The sequence below is a fragment of the Solanum lycopersicum genome, chromosome 10, assembly GCF_036512215.1.
Source record: "Solanum lycopersicum chromosome 10, SLM_r2.1".
NCBI classification, from domain to species: Eukaryota; Viridiplantae; Streptophyta; class Magnoliopsida; order Solanales; family Solanaceae; genus Solanum; species Solanum lycopersicum.
The window spans coordinates 57,653,715-57,662,899 of record NC_090809.1 but is presented as its reverse complement, the minus strand read 5'-3'; the positions used below and the strand labels follow the sequence as shown (position 1 = coordinate 57,662,899).

Genomic DNA, 9,185 nt, shown 5'->3' with positions numbered 1-9,185 from the left:
TATTAAATCTTGTCTTTTGGGTGGCCTGGGTATCAAGCATTGCATACACGTCAGTCTTGTGTATTATGTAGAACTTGCTATTAAGTATCAGGGTTATATTAATGTCAAAGAGGATTATGTGTTGCCTACTATGTTATTTGATGCCAAAGAAGAAGTCTATGTGCTGCCTATGAGGCTATATCGATGTCTAAAATGTATATGAACTACCTAAGGGCTATATTATTGCCTAAGAGAGCTATGCACTGCCTACATGGTTATATAGTTGCATAGGAGGGCTATTTGACTTTCTTCGGGGGGCATGTGGGCTAGTGATAGAGATATATAGATTGATTTGACACATTTTGAGCTTATGGGGGCTTAGGTAGGAGGTCTTGTCTGTTTGTTGTACATGTCGAGCTTACAGAGGCTTGATTGGTATGTTGTTTGATTGTTTTGTATGTTTAGATTTAGTATTGATTTCCTTAACTGATTACTTTTGGTAATTTGTCTATTTAGTTTGTTGTTTATTATATTCGGTACATTATTTCGTACTAACGTCCCTTGTCTAGGGGCACTACATTTATGGCTGAATATCCCTACATGCGATTCCATAGACCTCCTTAACTACAGTTAGTTCTATTAGCAGGTTGGCTAGCCCCTTTATCCTGAAGTAGTTAGAGCTTAAAAGTTTGTTGACTTTTGTTGTATTTAGGTAGGTCAGGGTCCTGTTTCGATCAAGTTTTACTACTCTTAGAGATTTGAAAACTAGTGTGTTGGATTGTACAGCCATGTTATCTGTCATGTTTGTCTTGTTTGTTGGTTGGCTGAAGTTTGATGGTAGTGTATTGTCTTGATATATAACATTTACATTTTTCTAGATATCATATTGGCATCGATTAATCTAATTTCTTTACATGAACGGTTGGGAGTAGTTGTTTTTCTCGTATAGTTGTTGATATGAGTTTTGGCGGTCAAAGACTTATTTTTAAGCGGAGATATATTCACTAGTTTTCTTAACTATGTGTGGCTTCTGTGCGCTATTAGCAAATTGTCAACAGAGTCAGCTCAGATCTATATTTTAGCATTAGATGTCAGTTGCGCCTGTTGAATTTGGAGCGTGACAATATTATTGAAAGAAAATGTAGTTATATATATATATATATATATATATATATATATATATATATATATATATATATATATAAAATATGTATTATATAGTATTACATTGAATTTAATTTTTTTGTATATAAATGTTTTTGTATGTATTATTATATATGTTTATAAGGTTGACATGTACATAATAATACTATGGTTTATGTATGATATTTTTTTCCTAAATATAATGTATAATATCATATATTATGCTACATTTAACGTAATATTTTTTGAGAAAAAAATTTTAATTTTTAGATTTGAAACGACAAAACCTAAAAGTATTGATTGAAATTAGTATCTGATTGAAAATTTTATGTTGTAATAATTAACAACCTCTTTTAAATTCAATTAAATCAAGAGAAAAGACATAAAGTTATCTCGTATTTGCATAAAGACACCTTAACATTGGAAGTGTCCTATCACCCCATGGAACTATTTAATATCTTTGTAAATGGGCCATTTTGACCCATTTTCTCGTATGGATTGTTATCACGCAAATGGGGTGCGTAACCCAATCTTTTCACTGTCATAACCAGCTATAAAGTGTCAGCTGTCATTATATGTCTTTAATATTAATTATTCAATTAATTTACATCATCTTCCCCACTATCTTCTTCACCCAAATTTAAAAATCCAATTATCTTTTGTTCATCTTCTTCAAATTAGGAGATCCATTTACTTCATCCATTTTTATTTAAAAAAAAAAATTCTCTTGCTTTTCGTTGTTTCTTTTTCTTCTTTTTATCTTTTTTTTTTTTAAAAAAAAAAAGTCCATTGATTAGAGAATACTATGAAACTCCATCTTCTTTTGGTCTCATTAACTTGCTTTAATAACTTGAGAGTTGAACTGATTTGATTTAGTGATGTTTTGATGACGAAAATAGTGTTGTAACATGAAAACATCATGAGCCTACATTGAAGGTGACTATGAATGTTACTTTTGGAGGATTTACAATAAAGAACAAAGGATTTGAGTAATGAAGATTTAAGAAGAAAGAGGAAAAAATGAAAATAAAGTTAATAAAAATAAAAATAATAAAATAAAAATGAAAATGAAACTAAAAATTAAAAATTAAAAGAACTTAATACGTGTCAAACAACTATTGGTGCGTGATTGCACCTCTTTTCTTGCAATTGGAGTTCGGTGAAAAATGGGATATTTATAACAATCTTAAAAATTGTTCAGTGGGAAATAGGACAACCACAAAGTTAAGATGTCTTTTTGAAAATTCGAGACAACTTAAGTGGTAACTTTATGTCTTTTCTCTTAATTCAATCATGTGTATCACTATGTTCTTTCCCTGCTTTTTATGGCTAGAATATCCGTCAACTTGTTTAACTCCATATAGTCATGTCTTACCGATGATCCTTTTATCCCTTCTATTAGGAACCTGTGTTTATTAATAATTGCACGGTATTAAAGATTGTCATTATCAACCACAAAAATTACTTCTTTAGAATCAATGTTGATCTTGATGGGAATCTTAACTTCTAAACCGATTGATGAATAGTAGTTATAATAGTTTTCTCAAAACCTAGTTCGTACTTTTATATTTTCTTAGAATATGATATTATTAAATATGCGCTTGGCCATGCATAACATATTATGATCTGAAATCGTGAGATAGGTACAACGTTTGGATATGCAATTTCACGTTGATTCCATCTGATCATAATTTCATATCATGAGATGAAATTTCATGTTCTCCGAAAATCATGATATGGAAATTTCATTTCATATCATATTTAGAACTTTTTAAATATAAAAATTGACCCACAAATTCATATGTTGCTAAAACAACCCTACATTTATAACTACTAACCATTTATTTCATATGTAAATAAAATCTAGAGAAAAGACATAAAGACACCATCAAAGTTGTCCGGTATTTGCATTAAGACACCTTAACTTTTAAAGTGTCCTATCACCCCACAGAACTATTTAATTTCTTTGTAAATGGACCATTTTGACCCATTTCCTAGTCTGAGTTGTTACCACGCACATGAGGCGCGTCATGCATTATTTTTACTGCCATGGACCAGTTTAAAGGTGTCATGTGTCATTATTTTTCTTTATTATTAATTATTTTTCAATTTATGTCATCTTTCCCAAATTTAAACCCAAAATAATCATTGTTAGCCCTAATTTTTCAATTTCATAGTTTTTCCATAGCAAAATCAACGTTGATACTCTTTGTTTGACCACTTCATCATCTTCTCTAAGAAAATAAGACACCACTATTGACGAGGAACTTTTGGACCAATGAAGAATGTGATTTTCTTGTTCAATAAATTCAAAGTAAACACTTCCAAGCTATGGATGCTCCTGTCTAAGCATCATAACTGGCCATAATGGCTGAGAAAAAGATTGTCTGCCACAAGTTGGCCAATGGAACATGATGAACAAGAAAATGGTTAATGGAGGAACTGTTGTCAATGGATCTGCATTAACTTTTCTTGCAATGTGCAAGAAAGTGTTACGCATGGGTTTTTTTTGAGTTAGCATAAATGTGTGAGTTATTTAGGTCTGAGTTTTGCTACCAAAAGGGTTGCAACTAATAGCAATCCCACATTCAAAATTTTGTTGTTACCTAACTCCATAGCTGAATAAAAAAAATCTGAATGAAGAAAAATTAACGAAAATTTCTTGAAGGTGCAAGCCAAACAGAGAAGAAAAGAAATGGAGAAGATGACTTCTCTTAAAGAATAAGGTCGGGTTGGATCGGGTTGAATTAGATCATAGGGAGTTGAGCAACACGCGCCACTACATAGACGAGAAAATGGGTCAAAATGGCCCATTTACAAAGAAATTAATTAGTTCTGTGGGGTAATAGGACACTTTAAAAGTTAAGGTGTCTTTATGCAAATACGGAACAACTTTGATGGTGCCTGTATGTCTTTTCTCTAAAATTTATAATCGTATCATTACTTTTCAAAGTTTATTATTTTCATTAACATAAAATTTATTATTACTTTAGATTTGTTGAATATAAATGATAAAATAGAAATTGATTTGGTGAATATAAATAAGAACGGGGGGAGTAATAATTTTTTGATTTATCATGATAAAAAAATATATCTTTCAGCTAAATATGAAATGTTTAAAATAATTTAATATGAAAAAAGACAAAACTGGTGATGTATGTTTGATAATTACTACTTTCAATATGTTTGATTTTTTAGCACTAAATTAATGCACTGAAAATGTGTAATTGTACACAAGTAAAACAAGACATAAATCATTTTGCTATTGACACACAAGTGAAAATTGTCATAGTTTGTGCATTGTTACATAATTACTTACGAGAATATCAAAAGCGTAATGATATATTTATGGTCTATCCACATGAAAATATAATTGCACATGATATTGACCAACAAATGACTCAAAGTAACAATGTTGGTTCGTCTTCTCGGTCATATGATCGAGAAATGCAAGTTCAACGTGAGGAGATTATTTGTACAATGTGAGAAAATTATATTAAAGACCAGTACATTATCAATTATTTTTATCGAATTAAATTTTGATCAATTAAAGTTAGATGAAACTGTTACATAAGTGCAGAACAAATAGTTTTGTAATAATTTATTATGTGATTTATAATTTTTTAAATTTATTTGGTAAGATTGAATAAACAATTAGAGCTATTTTAATAGTTTTACAACTTATGGAGTTCTTATATTTATTAGAAAAAATACAACACAAAAATTTCATATCGCATATTCAAACAAAACTTTAATTCCATCTCATGATTTCATATTATGATACCATATCATGCTTAAATATCACATGGCCAAATATATTCTACGTGTAATATTAAGATATTTTTGTTTAAATGTTATTTTGGGTAAAATTCCTCCATACCATTGTGTGGACCATTTTTATGTTTCTACTAACATGAAAAGCTTACATTCATGTACTTCAATTATTTTCATAAAAAAGTATTAAGCTAATTTTCGTCATTTTAAATACTTAGATTTACAGTACTGAAGCATGTATCAATGCTTGGAGGCAATTCAGATTTGGAGCTAGTGGGTATTTCGGGTATTTATAATTTCGATTAATTCATTGACTTGGTTCAAATTTTATAATATTGTTGTGTAAAGATGAACTAAAAGTATTAGAACTAGCCTAGCTTTACATTATTAACAGAAAAAGGCTTAAAATGTCTTTGAAGTAGTGAAAATGGCACAAAATTATCCTCCATGCACCCATTGGTTCCAAAATACCCTTTTCATCCACTTATTGCTATAAAATACCCTTGTTATCCACCTTTCGGTTTAAAATTGATCACTTATTTAACGGTTTTAAATTTAAACTATTTAAATATTTTTTTTAAATATATGGCGCTCAACTATTTGTTATAATTTAACTTATTAGTATAATTTATAAATCAATCCACTATCCACCCGTTACTAATTAAACCCCTCCAAATTAGTAAACCCGTCACATTACTAATGCAACAACATGAAAGTTACTGTCAATAAGCGTACTTAAAAATTTGAAGCGAAAATATCTATAGAATTCAAGACTTCAAGTGTCTAAATAAAAATTATCAATAAATTTAAAATTCTGACAATGTTCATCTTAATTATTATTTCGTCTCAATTATGTGATGTTACTTCATGATAACTTTTTTTTCAAAATAATTTATTAAAGGTTTTAAAACAAATCATAAATATTTATAAAATTATATTTAAAAAGTGAATTAATTAATTCAGATGTACAACTTCTTTACCTTTAATCATAAATTTCTAATTAAAGCTTGAAAGAGTATCATATTGAAAGTGTCCTCCCAAATAAGCGGCTCAACCTAAATTTAATTACGGTTTGAATCAGACTCGAATAATTTTGAATGTCATTTTCAGGAATCTATGATTTTGTCGTGTTTTAGTATTGTTTATGGCAATTTTGATATTATAATTGGATTATTAATTAGGTGTGTTTAGTTAGTAATGATTGGGTAGTGGGTTGATTTATAAATTATATTAATAAATTAAATTATAACCAACAGTTGAGCGCCAAATATTTTAAAAATACTTAAAACAGTTTAATTTTAAAACAATTAAATAAGTGGTCAATTTTGAACCCAAAGATGGATGACTAGGGTATTTTGGAGCCAATAGGTGGATGAGAAGGACATTTTGAAGCCAATAGATGGATGAAGGGTAATTTTGTACAATTTCCAATATTTCGATGGTATTTTAGATCCTTTTCTGTATTATTAATAATATACAAAAAGTACTACAATGTTAGGAGTTTGCTTGAACTGTTATCATCTATAAGAATACAAAACACAAGAATACCAACAAGGCCCATTAGCTCAGTTGGTTAGAGCGTCGTGCTAATAACGCGAAGGTCGCAGGTTCGAGACCTGCATGGGCCATCATTTTTATTTTTCAACTTTTATAAAATAAATCTTTTCATTATTGCTTCTTCACTGTTATATTTATTTTGCATATTAATTATACATATAATCGTTTTATAAGCTCTTCTGTTTAAAATATAAATATAACTCATATGATCTGTCCCATGGAGGACTTGAGGCTAAGAGGAGGGGATGGACATTAATTATTAATCAATCATATGGAAAATGCAAAAAATTAGGCGTGAACATTGTGGGGCGGCAAATGATAAGTTTGATTAATTATTAATCCGTCAAATTAGTGTTTTATGTAATGCCCTCTTATTGAATTTCCAATTCCATAAATACCCCATCACTAGTGTTAATTTATGCTTCTTTTTATGTGATCAATTAATTTGTGGGTGCTAATTGTGATAGTAGATATTTTAATTTTAAAATTTGAAAAAGTAATATACGAAAAAGTTAAAGCAGTACAATATTTATTATATCTATATGTAAAATTTTAATTATATATAAATATTGTACTTTTTAATCTTGTTATGTGGAAAAACTGATCTTTATGAGGAGAGAATTGTTCAAGTTCATGTAAAGAGACCATCACTCAATTCTTCAACAAATATAAAACTTTTACCCAATTTAATGACATATAATTAGAATGATCTTTTATCTATATACAATAGACGTTGAGTCGTCTCTAGCTTCTTCAAGAATTTTAAAAAATATTTTAAGCCCATTTAATGGGAATGCTAGCTCCCTCATTGTTTGCCAGCTTAATTCTCTCTTTGCTACGGTAGATTTGACGAATATCAATCTATAATCTTTTATCTAATTTTAATTTTAATTTTATGTTTTTTTTTGCAAGTAGGATAGAGCTAATCATTCTATTACGAGTTTTGTCGAACTTAATAATATATTTCAAATTTTATGTCATGTGTTAATGTCGGTTTCTAACCGAGAAAATTCAAAATATAAATAAATTAATTTATGTGATATAATGTAATATTATCTTTTTTCTATTGTTAGTTTTATAATTGATGGTTTAAATATATAGTTGCTTAAAGAAACTGATTTTGTTATCATTTTCGAGTAAGAGATAAATATAAGAAAGATTAGAATTATAAGATTCCGCATGGAATAAAAGTAAGAGCGATATATATCCATAAATAATACGAAATTAAAAAGAAGAAGAAAAATGAGAATAAATACTTTTATATATGGATTGAGTGTTGGTGAAAAATATAATTGTAAATGAAAACAAAAATAAAAAAACTAAATACGATCAAGTTGAGGCGCATGGGATTTGTCACTTTTTAAAAAGAAGATTCAAATATAATGCGACAAGGTACCTACCAATTTAGTAACGATAATCTCTATTCGTAAAGATATAATAGTTCGACAACATGACTGACAAATAAACTCTAAAAAGATATTTAATTTTTAAAATTTCACCAATAAAAATACCTCCCTTCAACTAAAGGAAACTCTCTTTTCTTCACGTATAGCCAGACTTATACACCTTATTTGCACCTACAACACTTTTCACAAATTATCACCACAAAGAAAATATTACTACTATATTTTTATATGTACAAGCGGCTGAGAAAGCAGGCGATGCATGACGTACTTGAATCTAGTTGTGGACATTAATTATTTTCGAGTTCTAAGCAAAAGGGCAAAAAAAATTGCTACAAATTTCTAAAGGGCACTTCAATTCTTTTTAAAACCAAAATGGCAAAATAGTTCCGAACAAAACAATCCTCAATGAAATTCATGGAAAATCACCTTTTTAGATAGTGATATGATCGTAATACAAATATAATTATGCAACAAACATAGCATAACTCCAATGAAAATGAGAAAGAAAATAAATATATTACATGATTACATGATTGATAGTCTAATTTCTATTTCAAAAAAAAATTGTCATGTATTATGACTAGAACTCGAGTAACAAACTTGAAGGCCCCAACTACCGTTCTACACCATCATTCAACATTATTCGAGAGTTAAACAATTTATCTCAATATAATTTTTAGGCATAATACATATATTGGATTCTAAATTTGGCTTCAAATTTTAACTTTGACCTCAAACTTTCATCGTGCACAAATAGGCACTTTAACTATCCTATCTTTCAATAAATAAACACGTGATTTTTGAAGCCAAAGTGCGTGAAATGCAAACACTCCACGTGTATTAGTGAGCCAATCAGTGACTGCCAACTAACTAAACATTTTACATGTCTTTTTTTTTTTTAAAAAAATATCTTACATGTCATTTTGAAACTAAAAAAAATTAAAATTAATTTTAATTAATATAAAAGAGATTCATTAAGGTAGAATTGTCATTTCAGCATTTTTTAACCTTTGTGGGCCTCAAAAATTACCCCTCAATCGTGTGTGCATTTCACGCATTTTGTCAGATAGGAATCGCGTATTTATTTATTAAAAGATGGGATAGTTAAAGTGTTTAGTTGTGCACTATGAAAGTTTGAGGCCAAAGTTAAAATTTGAAATTAAATTTATGATTCAATATATGTATTATGCTTAATTTTTATTTCAAATATTTAAAAAAACAATATTTTTATTTACACTGAAAACTGAATATATAATTCGTATAAGTGATAAAGAGAATAAATAAACAAAAATTTGAAGAAGCAACACTATAATTTTAAAAAAAGAA

At 28.6% G+C, this 9,185-nt stretch overlaps 1 non-coding gene across 1 annotated transcript; it reads left to right on the top strand.

The window, feature by feature from the left end:
* Nucleotides 1-6,450: 6,450 nt before the first annotated feature.
* TRNAI-AAU (transfer RNA isoleucine (anticodon AAU)) lies at nucleotides 6,451-6,524 on the top strand. Its single transcript has one exon. It is a non-coding gene; the product is annotated as a tRNA-Ile (tRNA).
* The last annotated feature ends 2,661 nt before the right edge of the window (nucleotides 6,525-9,185 follow it).